General features: G+C 35.5%; 1 protein-coding gene across 1 annotated transcript in view; it reads right to left on the reverse strand.

Moving 5' to 3' along the window:
• Positions 1-21,146, reverse strand: part of Immp2l (inner mitochondrial membrane peptidase subunit 2) — an 850,586-nt gene that overhangs the window by 393,736 nt on the left and 435,704 nt on the right. The gene's annotated exons all lie outside the window — the stretch shown is intronic.

Genomic DNA, 21,146 nt, shown 5'->3' on the forward strand with positions numbered 1-21,146 from the left:
TATACAACAAAATTAAGAAAAGAGAAGGGTTGAGTTTAAGGGGGATGAGAATGTTGAAGTGGGTAACTGTGATCAAGATGCATTGTTTACTTAAAGATAAAATTTTAAAAAAAAAAAACCCAGATCCTGAAACAAATGGATCTATGATTCTCCCCACCGCCCCCAAAAAAGTAAGTAGAAAGAAATGGTATATTTGTGGTAAATTTGATAAGCTCTTTTGAAGAAATACCTTGAGAGGATAGAGATGGAAAAAGAGGATAACATTAATGATGAAAATGAGTACTGCTATCATTTTAGTAGGGTTAAAACTTAGCACGTGTGGGTTGTGTGGAACTGTATGAACTGCAGGAAAGGGCTAGGGGTAAGACTAGTGGGAACAAATTCCTGAGCATACAAAAGAAGATGGTTTTGAGAGAAGAAAGAGAATATTGAGATGAGCAATGAAAAACAGACTCATTTTATGACACTATGAAAGAATGGTGAGTTTGCACAAAGATAAGGTAATAGAGTGTCAAGTTGCAAAATTAAAGAAGTTCAGCTCTACAAGCCTAAATCCCATAAAACTTAAATCAACAAAATTTCCTTAAAAATGCTGATGAGTGAAAAGAGAGATGGTGGGGTGAATACAGTCATGATACTCAATGTATATACATGAAGACTGAACTGGACTAAGAAACTTGAAAAGAGGGGTAGGAATGGAATTAGATAGAGCTAGGGAGAGATGACTAAGATGCATTTTATACATAAATTGACAGGAAAAACTAAAACACCTTCATGCAAGTGTTAAAAAAAAAACCCAAAAAGAATAGTCAGTGACTATTAGTAGTCAGTAGATATCTCAGGCCTATAATCTTAGCTACTCAGGAGGCTGAGATCTACAGAGTGCAGTTTAAGCCAGCCTGGGCAGCTGAATTATGAGACTCCACCTCCAAAGTAACCACCAAAATTTCTGGACTAGAGACTTGCCTCAAGTTAGCTATGAGCCATAAAGCTAAGCAAGAGTTCCAGGCATTCCTTGGGGCAAACAGACACATAAAAGCATATATATCAGGAACAAAGTTCTCAATTAGCCAAGTGGGTAACTTATGATGATCAAGGCAGAATCAAGTTCAAGACTTCTGAAGCAGAGGAATTCAATTACAAAGATAACCAAGAGGATGTCCCTGGGAATGGACTTTGAGGTGAAAGAGGGAATTGGTTTGCATATACGGAGATTTAGTAATTGGTATCTAGTCTTAAGAGATTTTGAAATTGCTCAGTATTTTAGCAGTAGTACAGATGAAAAAGCATATTGTTTGACAGACATCATGCCTTGAAGCTAGGCAGAGGTAAGTAGATAGTAGCAAATGAGGAAGGTAAAAAGTTATGTGTGCCCCTTGGAAGAATGAAATAATTAATGGATTGTGATTGGTATTGGGAAGCCAGAGGAAATGCAAGATCATAATACCATTATAATGCACATGTATATGTGCATACACACAACTCACTCAGCTCTGAGAGAAACTGAGTGGCTACAGGCAGAGCTCGACTGACAAAAATTCTCAAGTCCTGAAAGGAAAGTAGACTTCAGTTAAGGAAGGCAACGGAAGGGTGTATCTGGGAAAAGGTTGGAACGATAGCAAATGTGCTTACAAATGCATAAAAGGAAATGTGAAAAGAACCAGTGGGATTCCCATAGTTGTAGTAGAATACATTAGGCTTGTAAAATTGCGCTGCAGATTACAATTTGTGGCTAAACAATTCCCCATGGTGTCAATGTAGGTAGAAGATAAAGGGCTCTCACCTATTCAGCCCTCTTTACTAGTTGTAATAAATGGCTTTTTCTTTCTTTCTCTTTATTTTTAAAATTTTACTATTTTATCATTACCATTTTATTATTATTGTTGTGATTGCTATTAGTATTCTGGCTTAGTGCTAGGATTTGGTGTACTAGCTTTTAAATCATATTTTTATTATCTTCCAGAAGCTATACAAAGGAGTTGCCACTCATCAAAGCAGTATATGAATACAATGCATCTTGATCAATGTCACCCTTTCCATCATTCCCTTCCCCACCCCGACGTTACCTTTTCCTTAGATTTTCTTAATTTTTTAGAACATACATTGGATTTTATGGCTTTTATGACATCTTCCTCTCTTCATTTGTCTACCCCTCCCTTTGATCCTACACTGTCTTTTGAGTTTCTGTTTCTTGGTGTTTATTTTGTTGGACTGTAAGTTGGCTTTTCTAAGGAAATACACCATTTGAGTTCAACCCCAAATCTACCATATTTTGGTTAATGCATTTGTGTATGTTTGGATGCCACCCCACAGTGCTGAAAAGGAAGCTTCGTCCACTGGTGGTGAAAATGTAAACTTGTTCAACCAATCTGGAAAGTGGTACGGAGGTTTTTAAAAAGCAAACCAAAAACAACAATAACAACAACAAAAACCCATAGAACTACTCTATGATCTGGCAACTCCATTCTTGAGCATGCATGCAAAAGATGACAGGAAAGTCCACCACACCATCATGTTCACTAAACCACTCTTCACAATAGCAAGGTATGGAATCAGTCCAGATGCCACTTAGGAAACAACTAGATCAAGCAAATGTGGCATATACACACAATAGAACTGTACTCAATTACAGAAAAAAATGATATTATACCACTTGCAACGCATAAAAATAAAAAAAGGAAAGACCTGAAAGAAAGATCATGTTAACTGATACAAGTTAGGCCCAGAGAAACAAAGGATACATGCTTTCATATATGGAAGCTGGAATCAATGTGTAAATGAATAAGTGAATGATTTTCATTCTTGAAACACTTTCCAACACTAAAAGGAAAAACTATATGATTGATGAGTAAAAGATTAAGCAAAGAATTTTAACTCTGGGCTTCCTATACTGTCCATCAATAGAGAAAGAAAATCAGGTGAGAACCTGATTTTTCCCACTTTTGTTTTCCCATCTAGTAGAAGTCAAGTAAAGATGACATAAAATATTCATGAAATTCAAATGATCCTTTAATATCTACAAGGTTTAATACAACCTGATAGGTAAGTACTTTACAGACAAAAATAAGTTTTCTTTCTTGCTCACAATCACTGCCTTTGCCACTTACTAATAATTTTTATTTACCAATTTCTATAAAAGAATATACATCAAAGCAAAAAAATAACTTTTGAAAAAGAATATTAAACTGTAAGAAAAGTGCTCACGTAGCCCATTTGGATTCTTAATTTTTGCCTACAATTTATATGAACTCACATGCCATATTGGTTCTTAGAATTTACTCTTTGTTGAGAATTTAAGATGAATCTTAGTAGTTAATTGAATTCAACTGTATCCATTAAGGAATAATGAAAGAAGAGGAAAAAGATGAAATCACCAGCAAAGAACAAAGGCCGGTCAAGAGACGCATCCAGTTCTCTCCTAATAGAGAGCTCTGAAATGAATAACCTCAAGTTCAACTCAAGCCACTGAATCTGATGAAATCCATCCTCTTGGAGTGACCTGCATGATTTATTCTTTTAAGTAAATGATACTGGAGTAAATAATCACACAAAATATATACTCATGCGCAATAATCTTTTAATATAGGAAGTATACTGATTAAAAATACAAGCACTATAAGATATAGTTTCTGCTCTCAAGTCACTTATTATCTAACGTGAAATACACGATGATGCAAGATAAACACTATAATAAAAAGAAAATTAAATGTGCAATGAAATGAAAAGTACTCAGTTGGAGGGAGGGCGTCTTAAATGATATGCATTTTCTTTCACAGATATGTAGTAGTAGTATGCTCACAGAAGACATAAGCACATAAGTACAAAATGCAAGCTGAGTAGAGGAAATGAGGAGCTGAGATTTGTTGAGGGAGGGGATGTACTGGGAGTGAGAAAGAGGCGGCAGTGGTTAGGGGAGCATCTCCACCTCAGCATGCCATAGGGGATATGAGAGTCAGCCTTAAAAATCACACCAATGTCTGTCTGGTTACAGCGAGTATGTGACTTTTTAGCATACCCGGCCAAAATTTCAGCTTCCTGATCTGCTAATGAGGCTAATATTTCTCTAAGTAAGAGGGAGAACTGAATGGCAGAATTCATGAAAATTTCTAACACACTACTTTGTACAAAATGAGTGTTCAAAAAATGGTCAATGATTGTCATTTTTGCTATTATTTCTATTTTAATTATTAAATGTTTAAATAACTGAATATTATCAAGAAAGTTAGGTATTTTGTCCAAGCAAAATAACTCTAATTAGAAAACTAAAAAATTACTATGGGAGAATTCATACATTATTTAAAAGTAATAAAAGTAATAGTTATTTCTGATTACTAAATCAATATACATTGAGTATAAAATGTTTGTGAAGTTAAGATACGGAAAAAACTTATCTTCCTAGTGTTATATTTAGTGTTTAACATTTATTTACAGAGTACAACTTGCAAACTATGTGCCAATTGGTCTTGCTATTTATCTATTTACCTACTGTACTTCTAGTTTTCTCTTTAGGACACAGCATCTAACAGTATTGCCCAGGATAGCCCAAACTACTGGGCTCAAATGACCCTCCTGTCTCAGCATCCCAATAGTTATAAGTGTAGGGCACTGTGCCCAGCTACTTGCAATGCATTAAATACTTTTGCATTTTATCAATCTAGATCATACCACACACAGAGAAAATAATATATATTCTGTCTTGCCTATCAGAGGTAATCTTAACAGTATCTTTTTGTTGTTGTTTCCAAATGTAAATGGCAGGTTCAGAGAAAAGACAAGATGATAAACTACTGGTATTTAAAAGATAAAAGAGACAAAGGACAGGAATCTCAGAAAGAAATGGAGAAAGGAAGATCCATCCCCTAAGTATCTGACATCTTATTTTTGGTTGCAATTTTCCTTTAATGGTAAAATTTACTTTTGTTTTTAAATGGAATCTTTTCCTTCATTACAAATAGCCCTCATAGGGAAAGGGTAACAAAGTTGACAAGAAATGTACTCATTACCTTACTTATGTAACTGAAACCCCTCTGTTCATTACTTTGACAAAAAAAAATTTGAAAAAATTAAAAAACCCAGTAAGGCTGGTTGCAGGTGGCTCACACTTGTAATCCTAGCTACTCAGGAGGCTGAGATCTGAGGATCACGGTTCAAAGCCAGCCCAGGCAAGAAAGTCCCTAAGACCCTTATCTCCAATTAACCACCAGAAAACCAGGACTGGCATTGTGGCTCAAGTGGTAGAGTGCTTGCCTTTCATTGAAGATCTCAGGGATAGCGCCCAGGCCCAGAGTTCAAGCCCCACAACAGACCAAAAACAAAAACAAACAAAGAAAAAAACACAGTCAGTTACCACTGGGGGAAAATATTCTAACAACCAGCTTTTTTATGTTAAGTTTCTAACTTAATTGAAGGCTGATTTGTTACCACAATTAGAGTATAAAGGACAATGCCACAGAAGACTTTCTTAGAACAATGTCAGCCCCTCACGACCAGTACTCCACTCACAGACACTCAGCCTTGTGAGCCTATCAACTCATCTTTCTCACCAGGCACTACATTTCTTCTAAGTTGTATTTTTCAATTCGTGACAGCAATAAAAATTCTGTCATCAACACTGAACAACCATAACTATATAAAAGCACCCACTGTCTAGCGCATAAAATCCATTCTTTAAAAAAAAAGTATTTTATTTGTAACATCCCTGGTTGCTGACTACGTTGAATTGGTTGGCACAGCCATCAATCAAGCATTCATTTATTTTACAAATGAATATTGAATGCCTTGTGCAAAGGAAAAAGTCTTGGTTCTGTAAGCAGAACTGAGTTCAAATTTTAGCCCCATTATTTCATAGTTTTGGGACACTGGGCAAATAAACAATTTTTTTCAGGCAACATTTTTACATTGTCTGATAGAAAAGAAATATATAAATATGTCCACATTTAGTAAGGATGTTTTGGGGATTAAATAACTTCCATAACATACAAATTTATGTTGGTGTTCAACAAATGCTTTCTCTGTTTTTATTCATTGTTAGAGGTTATTGGCATAATAAGAAATACACTCCCCTTCAGGGAGAATTTTACAAATAAAAAGGAAAAAGAGGTAACATTTTAGAAACAATGCTAAGACCAGAAAAGTGGCAAGTCATAAGAGGAAAAGAAAACAATTCCAGAGAAGATGGCTGGAGTTGGAGCTAGAACAACTTATTTAAGAACACATAACATAGCTGAATGCAGTGACACACACCTGTAATTCTACTTATTCAGAAGGCTAAAACCAACAGGGTTCAAAGCTAGCCCAGGAAAGAGAGTCCATAAGACTTCATCTTCAATTGAGCATGGTTCAAGTGGTAGTGGTAGAGTGCCACCTATAAGCAAGAAGGCCAAGCAAGATCACAATGCCCTGAGTTCATTCCTCGGTGCTAACATGTGTGTGTGCACACACACACACAAACACAGACATTCATGTACACAAGGATTAAAAATATGAGTCGAGAACAGTTGACACACATACATACATGTACACACAAAGAATAAAATGTAAGTATGTAAGTCAAAGTCTGTTGACACACACACACACACACACACACACACACACACACACACACGTAGCAAAAAGGACATTACAAAGGGGGGGCCAGAACAAAATGATGGTGGTAGTAGAGAAGAATGAAGAGGAAGAGCAGTCAATTCTGATGACAATGAAAATAATGTCAAAAATGCTATCAAATAATATATATGTCAGTCTTCCTGTATTTCATGTATTTTCTAAACTCTGTTATATAGTAACCACTTTAATTCTCATAACAGTCCAAGGAGGAAAATGATATGTCAAGCTGAGACTTAAGCTAAGATGCACAGACAATACTTAACAGTGATGATACTTAGCATAATGCTCAGGTTCACAGACCTAGAAAGTGGCAAGCTAAGGATTCATTCCTTCAGTCAGTCCATCCCCAGGACCTTTAATCTGCACATTGCCTACAGTATTTCTCTAACAAAAGCACTCAGGTAAATAAGGCCCAGGATGAAATAGCCATAAATCAATAACTTCAGCCACTAACTCGGTTTACCTCTGCGTTTTCTCATTTTTTGATAATGAGAAAGGAAACCTTTTCAATGTAATTTAAAGGTTAATTATTCATGTTTTTAAACAATTCCAATGTATTTAGTTATTTATTTATTGGTTTTTAAATAATTTCAATACATGTTCATTAAGACTGAATACTCATTTGCAAATTGCTGTATCTACTACAATATAGTTAATATGCACACCTGTGAAATACAGTAAATTTACAATGTGTAGTTTCTTGTAGTTTTAGCAGACTCTCAATAAAGAAATGAGAAAATAAAGAAAAAAACAGGAAGAAAGGAAAGGACATAAGGGGTAAAGTAGAGGAAAGAAAACAGAAGAGGTAAATACAGATCTGTCCACTAACCCCTAGATTATAGGATGACATGATGGAGAAATATTGAAAGTCCAAAAGGTTGTATGCTTGGATATCTTGTTGAAGCTATGTATAACACTTACAAGTATAAAACCTAGAGCATTGTGGTTCTAAGATTCATGGTTCTTACCTGGTTCAATATTTCATTGTAGATGTGATTATAGATCACTATAAATGTGATACCTAATCAAAATTTTCACATATCTCTTGGTAAAGCCTTTTATATTTCTAACGGATGATCAACTTCTCTGTATGTGAGAGAGCACACAAAAAATATACTAATTCTATTAAAAGCCTTCTGTAGCAGTTTGAAAACCACAGCCAAAGAAAAAAATCCTTCTTTTCATTAAATGTCACTTATTTCACAAGTGAAATTTCATTGTAAGGCTCTATGATATAGTGTTTTTTAAAAAAATGCAACAACAAGGCACGGTGGTTCACATTGATAATCTCAGCTACTTGGGAGGCAGGGGCAGGACAATCGAATTTGGGGACAGCTGAGACAAAGTTAATAAGACCCTGCCTAAAAATAAATAAAATAAATATTAAAACAAAAAGAAAACCAAAGGGCTGAGGTGCTTGCCCAGGAAATATAAGATCCTGAATCCAATTCCCAGTACTGAAATAAATTAACTTAGAAAATAAGATGAAATAGTACTCAATTATAATAAAATTAAAACTTAAATTTTTATTTTTTTTTAATAAGAATAAAATTTAAAATACTAGGTATTATTATTGGTTTCATTTAAAAATCATGGTGTGCCAATGCAATGTTTTAAAATGCATATTAACAACTTCATTAACATATTTTATTAACATTGTTGAGACGAATGGAATATGAAGATTAATACTCACTACTCTGTGCATCACCTTCACAATAAAAGAAAAAAGAAAAACCATGGAAATACTTTATCATGTATTTGATTGAGCATCACAACTTATCTTCTGTTATGAAAATGTATTATAATTGGTTTGCTTATAGGTTTTTCCAAGTATATAACCAATACTAATCAACTAAAATGAAATGTTTAAGGAATCATAGTATAAAGGGGAATTTTATGCTTCAAATTATTATCACAATCTTAATTCTTCCATGTGTAGTAATGAGTCAGGAAAAAGTTGAAATGATTGAAATATTAAAAACATTAGAAGTGAAGGAAGCATAATTAGAGGAAAAGAAGAATGATTATCACAGTTAATATGTTACATATTAAACTATATGTAGACACACTCCAACACAGCATCCCTGGTGATGAGCTTGATTCCTAATATCCCTAGAATTCCCTCTGTGACTTCTGAATAAACACTTTATTAAAGTACAAAGTGCTTTTTTTAGGTAAAGCATTATTAGCTAAAGGAAAAACATCACTTTATTTTAAATTGATCTTTATTAGTAACCACTTAATGACTTTTTAATATTAAAAAATAAGTGAAACACATCTGTAACTCCAGAACATGGCAGGCTGAGGCAGGAAGACAGAAAGTTTGAGGCCCACCTAGGCTATATAATAAAACCCACCTAAACATATGAACATGAATAAATAAAACAATTTGGTAGCTTTTTACTGAAGAAAATAATTGATGAAAATATTTACAGAAAATAATTATAGTTAGAACAATGCTACTGTTTTTAAATTTCCTACCTATTATGATTATAACTAAACTACTGGCCTATGTTATTTCAAGATATACCTTAAGAACTATTAGATATGAAGTTTTTTTTTTCTTTTTCTAACCAATGTCATTTCTTTTTACTCCACTAGAGGGTAGTCTTTCAAAACTAGGGCTGGGTTCATGAATCTAGCCTGGTTTTTGACCTGATAATAAATTAATCTTCATATTCCATTCCTCTCAAAAATTTTAATGAAGTATGTTAATGAAGCTATAAATATGTATTTTAAAACTACTTTCATATTTTCATAAATGTTCTTTGAGATATGCATACAACTATACTTTTTCTGTGTTTTCCAAATTTCTGGTAAATCCAAAAAGTGTTTTACATATATGCCTCAAGAGGACAGTTTCTAGTTAAAATCCATTCAGAGTCAATAGGCATAAGATTAAAGAAAAATAAGTTTTAAGGACCTAATGGTTTTATAGTAGAAATATTCCCAAAGTAAATCATACATGGTGAAAACCACATACACACATACACACACAAGTGCACACAAATACACACAGAGACAACACTAAACATATCCATTCATCTATGGCTGTGATATTTATTGCATCATGTAGAAGTGAGTCAATATAACTGACAATACATATTTTTGAAAATGTCCCTGTATACACATGCCAGCGTTGTAAAGTAATAAAGAAGCAACATTATTAATATTATTCAAATCTGATCAGCCCAGATAAAAATAAAATAAAAGAAAGAGAGAGAGAGAACAAAAGAAAAAAAAGGCAAAGAGAAAAGAGCATTGCTGGATAGAAGTGCTCATGTAGTAAATGAAGTAGGAACTTCAGAGAATGCCACACCAAACAGTTTGGGGCTTGCTCTGCTCAAACCACACAGCACTGCTGAACTTCACAGAGCAGGAGTCCGAGGCATAAGTCTCTACCAGGTGTTTTTAAGATTTGGGAAATCCTATTAATAGTATCTAGTCTGCCTATTTTCAGAGCAAAAAAATAAATAAATAAAAGTTTCTCTCAATGATTGATATCACTCAAATGGGAAAACTTGTCAAAAATTTCCAACATTCCCTTGAAGGATTTTTTTTTTAAAGAAAGAAAGAAAAAGAAACAAAATGATTCCTAGGAAAATCTGCGAGCCTGTTTCATTTATTTGTACCCTGAACAGCAGTGTCATAGAACTGACAGGTTGCTTCAGCCAACCAGACTGGAGCAGCTGCGTGTGCTACATCTTGGCAGTCGGAAGCGATTGGCTCCTCTCTGGGGAGTGGAGGGTGTTCAGTTATTAATGACCGCTGAGCAGGCAGCACCATGTCAGTGTGACAACTGATCTGGTGAACGATGCACCACTAACCACCATGGAAACGAGGAGAAAGCAAGCCAGCTCGAACGCTCTCTCTTCACTGGATTGAGAGTCTCAAGCCTGCCGACCCAGAGTTCTGGGGGAAAGAAGGAATCCTTGCTGCAGCCTCTGGCTTCCTGGATGTTTTAGAATCCAGAGATCCGATTGTGTGCATGTGTCCCCATCTATAGTACATATTTGTGTGTACTTTATTACACACGCAAGCACACGCGCACACACATATGCACCGACTTACTTCCAGGCAAGAAGACAGACATGTGATTATCTGAACTGGAGGGACTGAGGAATTCAGCACGCAGGGACCCCGGAGATAGCCCAGCACGGAAACGGCTTTTGCAAGGTAAGTTTAAATCTACTCATCGGTTTAAATGTACTCTTTTTGGTTGCTGTATGTGTGCTCGCTTTTTCTTTTAATACATACATACATATATATATATATATATATATATATATGTACTTAAATTCTCCATTGATGTGTGTACTCCCTGTCTGAATTCTCAGAGCATTTTTCTTTACATTTTACTTTAGAGGAGAATTTCACATGCAACACCCGCCTCCCGCCTCCTCCCCCCCCCCCCAGCCGCCTCAGGCTCTGTGTGTGCCTAGCTGTGTTTGTGGAATTCTCCAACATGCTTTTTACTAGCTTGAATGCCAATCAGAGGATGTGAGTGGGAGAGGGGAAAAAAGCAGTGCTGGGGGGAGGAGAAAAGAGGAGGGAGAGAAGAGAAGGGGTCAATGGAGAAGAAGAGGGAAGGAAAGGGAGAGACAAGTGGGGGAGAGAAGGAGATCGGCCCAGGAAAAGAGAGAAGGGGGAGGGGGGCTGGGAGGAGGGTGAGTTCCCTTTTTCTTCACATGATTTGTAAGGAAAAGCAGATCACATATCTTTCTGTGTTTTGAAACGGTTCTGCCTAATGGGGGCATTTTTGTTCCTTTTCACCCCATGGATGGAGATTACCGCAAATGCTGTTGTCTGTCAAGGGTGAAAACCACTAACCAGAGTAGGGGAATGAGAATATCACAGTTATTGAATTTCTGCCAGGCTACATCTTACTGATTGGGGTAAATGACTTCCCTTTAATAACATCCCCTCACCCGCTGATCCGAAGGGACAGAGCAAATGTCTGATTGCAAATGCAGCTGGAACTGCCACACTCTAGGTAAAAAGATCCCAGGAACCCAAAGAGTTCTAATCTTCTTTGGTAATTAACAGGATCGCAGCAGGACGGCTTTAAAGTACATTTCCTATTTAAGAAGACTGTTTGTTCAAACCAACTGCAATATTCCCTTTGCTGTTATTGAGCTGGGTGGCTTAATCCGCGTCTTAATTTATTCATTTTTAACAATATGTCCTTGTTCCTGTGGCTCTAATTTTAGTGAAAGCAGACGATGATTATGAGTAGAACCTTCGGAATTTAGGGAAAAGAGGACAGTGTGAAAAAGGAAAAAGAGAAGTCAAGATTCAGAATATCTACCAAGAAAATAGTGTGCCCTGATACTATAAAAAAATTACTCATATTCTATGTTTCTCATCTCTTGCTTCAGAAGCAATGTCTTTGAGAGTAAATGCCTTTGCTCAGTAAACTCTATGAGCATCCATGGAGTGATGATTCATGGAATAGAATGTGGGCTAATTTTTACTGCCAGTCTTGTAAAAGGAAGCCAGCTACTTAGAATATGCTTTCAAAGAGACAAGACCAATTGAGGATGTCCTGGAAACATTCAGGACCCATTAATGGGCCCTGCATAGATATTAAAACAAACTCAGAATTTACATTTCCTCTGCTGTGGCTCTATCCCCTCCTTCCCTTCAGGTCAACTAACCAGTTAATAGACTCGGCTGTTTTTTGTGTTTTGTTGTTGTTGTTTTTCTCTCTAAACTGTGATTTCAGAATTATCCTTGGTTTCCCGGTTTATAACATATGCCCAAACCATAAGACAGTAACTAGCCACTTAGATCCTGCCACTTTCTCATAAATATGTCCGGGGAAAAAATGAGTCTGTTTACAATATGTAACGAAAGAGACAATTAATTCCAGCGACCTTTGTAAATGATGACAATAAAGCAGCTCTGACAATCTGCCATTGGCTTCGATTTTCCCTCTGTGAAATGAACAAGTTTAGGAAGAGGGTTCCTTTTCAGAGTGAAAAATGCAAGGTGCTGAAGCGTTAGCTTGCAATATTGGCAGCCCGGCTCGCTCTGCCTCAAATGCCACATGCAATCCGTAGCAAAAACAAAATGATTTATTACTAAGAGGAAAAGGTGCTTTATTTGCTCTCCTGCTATTCATTAGAAGTGCTGCTTTTGAAACTGATTGGATCTGTTATTTTGAGGTTGCTCCTAAGTTTCTAACCAAGAGGAAAAGCTTGAAGTAGATATCCAACCTCCCCATTTCAAACTACTATATGATGTAACATTGCAGTATTGATTTCCGTTTTTTCCTAGACCTTTTCCAGGAAAACTTTTCATACCAAACACATATTCTCAAGCCTTACCCAGTCTATATTCAAATTGCAATCAATGGCCACAAAGAAGAAGGATTCACTCCTGAGTCATAGTAAAGCTTGAATACATATTTTGTGGCTATCTGAAGTCAGCAATATGTCCACAGTGAGCCTGAGAAAGAAAGAGTGACTCCAAGCCCTCAGGGTTGTCACTTAGCATGTGCCAGGGAGTTTGGTGATGTGATGCCATGCCAGATGATACACATATGGGCACATCTGGAAGATTTAGCCATCCACAGTCTCCCCCCCATCATGTAGCAATGCCGACACAATAGCTTTCTGGTGGGACAAGCTTCCAAGGACCATCTTTTCAGGGTGTTGCTTGTCACAGGCAACATCATGAAATCAAATGCTGAGGAGAAGGTGGGATTTTTCTCTCGTGGCGGTAGTTATTGCTGCTGTTAGTGGTTTTATAAGCAATATTACCTGTTTTCTAGGCCAGCCATTTAGAGACTTATGAGAAAGGTGATCAACTTCAGATTCACTAGCTGGATCTCACTGTTTCTTTGTTCTTTTTTTCATATCTACTGCTTTTGCTACAACAAGGATTTGATGTTACAGTTTTATCTAGCTACTATAATATTATTCTTTTCTGATGAAAACTTCCTGTGTAACATAACATTATGATATTTTCTGCAAACTAATGCAGTTGATCAGAAGGGTTAATACTGTAAGGTGTTTTTCCCCCAACTTACATTAAGTTAAATATTATTACTAGAATTAGTGGTCCTGAAAATGATCTATAGATATGATGGATAAGTCTGAAGGAAATCATTCAATGGAAGATAATAACATAATTTTTAAAAAAATGAGTCTCCATCTTTAGTCTCAGTAAGGATGACCCACTCCAAAATAATTTTAAAGTATGTGGCTCCAGACAATCTGGAGAAACACTGGACACATCTGCATTACACTGATATATCCCATGTATTTCTGATTTTGAGTATGTAGCTACTTCAAAGTTGCTCTGGTGCATAGAACTAAAGAAATTGGGTAAACCCCAGACAATACACTAATACTGCCAAAATAAAGCTCTTATACTGTCTATGCCAAGACAACTAAGGACATCTTCCCTGTATAACAATTAAACGTAGGACCTTCCCAGAGCTCAAAGCACTAATCTCTATCTCTTGTGGGGTGATGTGTAGAAAGTCACATAGCAATGATTCCTTAAGTTACAACATGAAAGGGAATGATATTACAATATTAAAAAGTGTTGCCAGAGGATGCAGAAAAGTCACAGGGAGAAATCAAAATGTTTTCTTGAACATGATGGGGCGACTGGAAGATCTCAAAAGATGGTGCTTAGAGATCAACAAACACAATGTTAGCCAGGAAGACTCGCTAATCTCAGGTCTTTATGAGGTCTAATACCTTCCAGGTCACTTACTTTATTTGCACGGAGTTTGTGCACATCTATTTGCTATCATGTACATTCATTTTAAAGTCCTAACAAAGGGATACTTTTTAAGAACACCATTAGTAAAAGGAATATTTCCCAATTTGAGCATAGGGCAATGAGAAAGAGAAAAACACTGTCATATAATAATAATTTTTGAATTGAAGGTGACCTTTAGCAGTTAGTCTAATGTGTTCATTTGAAAAGTGAAGGAACAGGTCCAAAGAGTTTACATTGTTATGATGAAATATAATCTACATTATCTTTTATGTTGTATGCTATTTAGTGGAGAGACCTAGGGTGGAATCCCTTAGAGTACTCCCTCCACCCATCCATTAAATTCTGTTTCCTCTGTCTTCCAAAAATAATGTATGAAGACTCAGAAATATGTGCCAAAAATTTAAAGAAATGTCTATCTAGAAAATAAAGTACTGTAAAAGCAAACACTAGCATTCAATAATAGAAACAGTAATGATTTGTTAAATATATAGCAACTACTTCAAACCTTAATTCATCTTTTGGATATAGTCCACTAGTTTCTGGGGTGAGTCATAAAAGTTAGCCTGGTTTTAAAAACATCTTAATAAGACTACTGCTATCCTGTACCAACAAAGATTCTGCAACTGATTGCCTACTGTGAGCTGTAAGTTTTTCTAAGAATTCTAAAGAGATGTGTCTCTCACATCTTTTTTTTTTTTTTAACTCAATTTCACTGTAAATGCTTTAAGGCACTTAACATGTGCTCTCTGTATAACACATGTCCATTCTCAGGACCCTCCCTATACCCAGGATAGCAGTCCCCCTCCACCTTAGATTTTTATTACCAGATTTAAGAGTACAAGCCTTTGCAAGTAATGACATCTCAACAGTTTCACAAACCATTTTTTAAAATCTTTTCTTTGGCAAGTATTTCTGTTTTATATATGTTCTCCAAATTTTGCAAATTTAATGCAATAGTAATTAATAGAGCCCCAAACTTTTAGGAAATAAAGGATACAAAATAAATTAAATACTAATTGTATTTATGTCAACACCTAGTTTAGAAAGTACTTTTGCAATAATATCATTTGTACTTCTCAACTATCTGGAAGGGTGAGATAATATGATGATTGTTATACTTTCTTTTAAAGATGGAGAATGAGGTTCTGTGACGTTAGAGGCTTTGCTAATCTGCCGAAGAGCCAGAGAATAGTGAGTCCAGAGAGTGGGTGACGGCATTGGTACAGCTCTGGTCCCATTCTTCAGAGTCATTAATAAAACCCACTCCCCACCTTCCCGAACTTCCTCTCTAAACGTTACCCTTCCAAGTCCTATCTTCTTTGTACCATACAATCCTATCTGGTTAGGTTTTTGCAAACAGAACTCTGCATTAAAAAAAAAAGAACACAACCAACCAACATCAATTCTTAAGTTAAAATTATTTTATGATGCTCTATCTACTCACCCATATATTTGTTTGACAGCGTTACCACTCTGATAAATCAATAACTCGCAAAGGTTTCAAAGTTTGAATATATAGAATATAACCGGATGGATAAATACTTGAGGATTTTCCAGGTTGGAAAACATTATACACAAAGTCTATTTATTTAAACCCCTCAAGTCCCTATTTATCTAGACCACCCATGGGTAAAGTGCCAACATAAAAGCAATTTCTTTGGCAGTTCCATTCTGATTAGTCTGCCTTGGGGGAAAAATTACACACTTAGCCATTCAAAACTACTAGTGAATTTGTAAGTTAATAAACCAAAAGGCCAGTTATTCATATTATTCTGGGAGCCTTTTCTAGGGAAAATTTGACTTTCAAAACCCATAGAGTCTTTGAGATAAATGAAAATTGCTAAACGCCATGTTCTAAAGTTTGTCCTTTTAAGCTTTACTTGAAAGTGAAGCATTCCACAGATAACCAGCAACTCTAGTCAGGGAAGAAATTGGGCCATCATGAATGTTTGCATTCTGTATGGAAAAGGCCCATTGAATCCATCAAAAGCTTTACATAAATAGGCAACATATTCTTTTTCCAGGGATGAAGTGCTTAGGATCTCAATTCCTGAAGAATTTCGTATTTCCTACTTACATAAAGCAGCAACCAGGGAAAATGTTCTCCTTCGTGAACGTGAATGAGTCTTGATCTAAGCAAAAGCCCTCAGAAAACTCACACACAACACTTATGAATGGCATGGGATATTAGACATTTTGGTGACAAAAATATTTACAGGCCTCATTTTCACTGTGGTCGAAAAGACTGACTTGAACATACTTTCTAAATTTAAGAAATTTGATAAAATATATAAAGAAATAAAAACAAACACTAAACTAGATTAATTTCACTAAAATGACATTTGGTCTATCATACAGTCTCTTAAGTCCAGAAAGTCAAGACATTTAAATCACATTGTTAACTAATTTGCAGTTTACCTTGTTAAGAAACAAACTTAAAACTCAAAAAGGGAGTTAAAAAACATACATTCCAGAGATACAATTCCTAATGGACTTTATCTCCTTAGAATAATTTCCTTATTATTTTATTTATATACCTAAGAAATAGTAATCTCATGATTGTTTGTTAGCAGTGGTTATGGGTTCTGTACTTAATTCCACTTTTACCAAAACTCAAGACATTCAGAAACACTACCTGCTGAATGTGTTCTACAAAGAGTATCCAACATCTGAAGAACACAAAATGACCCTTACTGAAATTTCCATAGTTGTAGATAACAATTTCAATATACATTTAGAATGAATATATTCTGATTTCTCCAAAGGGAGAGAGAGAGACAGACAAACAGAGAGAGAGAGAGAGAGAGAGAGAGAGAGAGAAAGATAGACAAAAGGGCCGGGCGCTGGTGGCTCACGCCTGTAATCCTAGCTACTCAGGAGGCTGAGATCTGAGGATCGCGGTTCAAAGCCAGCCGGGGCAGGAGAGACCGTGAGACTCCTATCTCCAATAAACCACCAGAAAACTGGAAGTGGCGCTGTAGCTCAAGTGGTAGAGCGCTCGCCTTGAGCTGAAGAGCTGAGGGAGATAGACAAAAGGTTCCAGATTCCAATGCTACACTGTGACAGAGAAAAAACTACAGGACAGACGCAAAGGCAAAAACAATATGATCACATTATGTAAAAGAGAAATTTATTCTAAGCACATAGAAACCTTAGAAGCTCTGTTAACAGCAATTTTTGTATGAAAAATATATGAAATGTCGTTATAAGACATGAGCTTAGACTTTATTCATCCAACAAGTCAATTTATTGTGTCAACAGCTGAACTGATTCACTTACAAAACACATCATTTATATTTGTTCCTCTTAGTATAGTTTAGCACACCCACATTTTCCTTAACAAATACGCTAGCTGCTCAGTGTGTTACAAAGTGAGGGTCTGTTAACTCTTTAAAAATTAATGAGTCATTTGCCAAACTACCATTTCATTAATCCATTGCTTTATTTTAAAGGAACAAGCAAATTCTATATACATATTAAAGTCTCACTTATAGTCACAGTATAAACTATAACATAATATGCTGTTCTGGAACAAGATGATCAAAGAAAGCAAGAATTAAAAGAAACATTATGACATAAATGAATATAAGCAGAAAATGGATAAGTTCAAATAACATAATGTCTCTTAGATAATCTTTTGCTCACTTGGGAAATGACAATACTTGTAATATTCATTTATTACATATGCTTCTTCTGTGACAAACACTGTGACAAACACTGAATAGGGATGTTATCACTTAATCTTCACACTAACCATATGAATTAAATAACTACTCTTGACCTCATTTTACAATGAAAACCAATATCACAACTATTTAAAGGCAGAACAGGAAAATAAACTTCATTCTGACTTTAAAGCACAAACTTTTGTTTCCAAGGCAACACTGCCTCCTATCGGTTCTTCTAAATAACCTAGTTTACATTGCCTTCCCAGAGGCAGATGCTGGCTCAAAATATTACTCCACTGATAATTTCATGTCATACATGTGACTCATAAAAATGTCTCGTTGCAGAATTCATTCATACTGCAATGAAGAATGAATTTTTCCTTGTGTTTGCTTCTGGTAAACGAGTAATTTTTTACTTGCTTTTATTTAAGTATTCACTGAAATGATTCTTTTCTCGCTCAGTTTAGATAACTAGCTTGCTTTCTTTCTTTTTTTTCCTTTCACATTCTTCAAAGTAGGATTCAACACGCTCCATCACCTGCAATCATGCAGTGCAATGATGGCATAAAGGAAAACCACACAGCTTAGCTTATAGGCCACAAATTTCCTTCCAAGGATCCAATCCCAATTTGTGGATTCTTTTTATCCCACACTATATGCTCTTTTAAACAAAGGAATTGAAGAAAGGCTGAATACTATTTCACTGCTAATAGGATCATCAACTTTCAATGAAATTCATCAATCCTCCTAAGTATTAATAAGCTTCTAATATGCAAAGTTAATTGATAAAAGCTCTAATTCACATCTCAAATGAATGCACTGAGCTAAACCTAAAACTTCAGCAGAAGTGTGCATACCAGTTGTTTGTAAAACCAGTATTTCTTACTCAATGACCTCTCCAAAGGCTCTCAGGGGACTTCTACAATTTGGTTGTCCTACATGGGAAAGGCTGCACTAGAAAATAAGACTCAAATATTACTAACTCCTCCAATAATTAACATATAGGTTTATTGAATTAATCTGTATATCAAACTGAATATTTATTTAAAAATAATAAGCAGTTGGCTGAAAAAGACATTTAGTTTTGAGGTAATAAAAAATTGAAAGTATCTGTACAGTGTAAGAATAAAAGTGTATAATTTTAAATTTACTACTTAAAAATGTTCAGCTTCCCACTTTCCTACTGCTTCTTATACTTATTTATGACAATGAAGAGAAAGAAAGGAAAAAGAAGAAGAGGGAGATGTTGGCCAGTATTTATTGTACACACACACAGCCCTAGTTAGCTATGTGTACACCCCATTTCATTTCACTTCACAGGTCCATGAGCAAACAAGAGATTCATAATAGGAAAACATTTGTCCAAATCCATGCCATGCCAGGATCTTGATATGCACCCTGAACGTGTTCTTATAAAACCTATTAAAAATCAACCACCCTTATTGCCTCCCATATCCTATATTTCTTAGAATAAGCTTAATGTTTCACCTTAGGAAAGAATTTGATTTTTTTTAATGCAGAAACATCCCACAGAGGACTTTCTATAGCCTTAAGATTCTCAGCAAAGATCAGGAAAGAGACATAATAATTAATCAAAATTTAGTTTGACCACATAGTACAACCTGATTAGTATAATCATGTTCATGAATAATGAGCACTCACTATAATTCAACTAATTTAAAATGAAAGTATTACTTACAGATTTTCTACTTAAACATTTTCATTAATCTGGATAATTTCAGAAATGTAATATGTATTAGAAATGATCCTGGTTGAGTTCCAGATGAAGTAAGTATATCAAAGACCTTTATCAAGTATTAAGGAATAGAAATCACAAATAAATTATGCATTGATAAGGAATCATTTCACAATTATAAACATTAATCCCACTTATTCATTTCAACATTCTATTCCTGTCATTTAATCAATGACATGGATGCCTTCCCTGTCAATGGCATATTGATAAGGTATGATGTAGACATAACACTGGGAATACACCAAATATCTATATCAATGACGATCTACGTCAAATTGATGTGCATGCTTACATTTAACAAAGAGACTCAGACACTCTGAGAGTGACATGTTTAAAAATCTCTAGTGATTATTTTTGTACCAAATATCAAAATTATTAAAGGGATAAAAATGCAAGTCTTCTTTCTTTGTCCATTGTCTGTTCTTTTTGTTTTTGGCTAAGTAAATATTTCTTTAATTAAGCATTAACTGTTTGAAGTTACAGAGTACAACATATAATAGGTACATCAGGTTGTACTTCTCCTAAGACTGAGAAGAGGCTATGGCTGAATGAACTTGATTTAAGGGATATCATTGAGACATTTATGTGGATAACCTTCATTAATATGTAATGCTAATATAAAACTATGGCAAACAGAAGTCCTATCTCTACTGCCCCCAATCTAAAAAGATTCCCCATCCATTTTTTTGGGGGGGGGGCTCTCAGATAGTTACCTATTGATTGTTTTCTTAGGAGGAACATATACCAGAAATGAAAAAAAATCTCTTTCCTCTGTATTTTCATGCTCCTATTTTCATATAGGCTATAGGACATTTCATCTGAAATGCAAATAAGAGTTACCCAGAAAGTGTCTCAAACATATTTAAGGAGTGAATTCAACACTTCCTTTTAATACAAGGATTCAGATTGGTATAACAATATATAATAGGAGGGATTTTCAGATATTAAGTCATTTGCTAAAAGTGACCCTATTACTTAAAGACATGACTGGAATAAAGAACTAGGTGAAAGAATCCTTTCCTGCTAGCTATTTCACACAGCAAGGGTTATGCCCATGAAGTTACTAGGCAGGTATGGTGCCTCACATCTGTAATTCCAGCCACTTGGGAGACAGAGATAGGAATATTTCAATTCAAGGCAAACCTAGGCAAAAATGTTAGCAAGGCCATATCTTAGAGAACAAGCCATGTGTCATGGTATATGCCTGCATCCCAACTACACAAGCAGTTGGAATAGGTGGATTCTGGTCCAAGGCCAACCAAAGCATGAGAACTTATCCAAAAAAGAAACTAAAACCAAATGGGTTTTGGTGTGGCTCAAGTAGTAGGAACACTTGCCTGCCATATGAGGAACAGAATCCAAACCCTCGCATTGATATG

Source organism: Dipodomys spectabilis, unplaced genomic scaffold, assembly GCF_019054845.1.
Source record: "Dipodomys spectabilis isolate Male_0828 unplaced genomic scaffold, ASM1905484v1 ptg000089l, whole genome shotgun sequence".
Taxonomy (NCBI): Eukaryota; Metazoa; Chordata; class Mammalia; order Rodentia; family Heteromyidae; genus Dipodomys; species Dipodomys spectabilis.